The following is a 918-nucleotide window of genomic DNA, read 5'->3' on the forward strand; positions in this document are numbered from 1 at the left end:
ATGTTTAAAATTTGTGTGTATGTCAAAAACATAAATTTTAAAATATGTTTTAAAATACGTCGTCCACTTGACAAATATCTGTTTAGGCTAGGAAATAGCCCTCTAAGTGAGATTCAAGACACACTTCTAGACGAGTGGCAGGTTCTATACATTCGGGTGACCGAGTAGCCTTCGTGGACTCTCAAGAATAAATATAGCTGAGCCTAGTCCCATACGAGTGTTTGCAGTCCCCCTCATCCGAATTTTCTTTTTGTTTTGTCGAAGCTTTGGGACAGGGCACTCGTGTTACTTTTTCTTTCCTTCGAGATTTCCCTAGGAGTTTTGAGGATTTTCTTTTACTTGAGTCTTTTTTCGTTAATTTTTCTCGAGTTTTCCGCTTTTCCTCGGATTTTCTGGATGATGTTTTCTTCCGGACTTTGCTTTTTTGAGATGCATTTAGGCTTGCTATGCTTAAGGAACATCAGATCTCACGGGTGTACAGGTTTGCTTTACATTTTACAACACTTAATTTTCTTGTTTCTACCTGCTACCGTACTGTACAGCATGTTACACTTGTCATGTTTTCTACCTGCTACTGTTCTTCCTGTAAAACATGTTACACTTTTCCCTGCTACTGTTCTTCCTGTAAAGCATGTTACACTTTTTTGTTACACTTTTCCTATTTCTACCTGCTGTCGTTCTTTCTGTATAGCATGTTATACTGTTCCTGTTTCCTCCTGTTACCGTATTGTATAGCATGTTATACTGCTCTTGTTTTTGTCTGCTACTGTTCCACGTGTTTTCTATTGTTTGTTCCTGTATCGCACACTTTACATTTTATAACTTTAAACATGTTTACCTTTTTTTCACATATATAGGATGTTTAGAGGACTGTAACCATAAGGCCGTTTGATTTGACATTATAACTGGACACCTTAG

At 37.4% G+C, this 918-nt stretch overlaps 1 protein-coding gene across 1 annotated transcript in view; it reads left to right on the forward strand.

Moving 5' to 3' along the window:
- The window catches only part of LOC110025563 (probable tocopherol cyclase, chloroplastic), a 41,947-nt gene that overhangs the window by 33,114 nt on the left and 7,915 nt on the right, over positions 1-918 (forward strand). The gene's annotated exons all lie outside the window — the stretch shown is intronic.

Source organism: Phalaenopsis equestris, unplaced genomic scaffold (genome assembly GCF_001263595.1).
Source record: "Phalaenopsis equestris unplaced genomic scaffold, ASM126359v1 Scaffold000302, whole genome shotgun sequence".
Classification (NCBI taxonomy): Eukaryota; Viridiplantae; Streptophyta; class Magnoliopsida; order Asparagales; family Orchidaceae; genus Phalaenopsis; species Phalaenopsis equestris.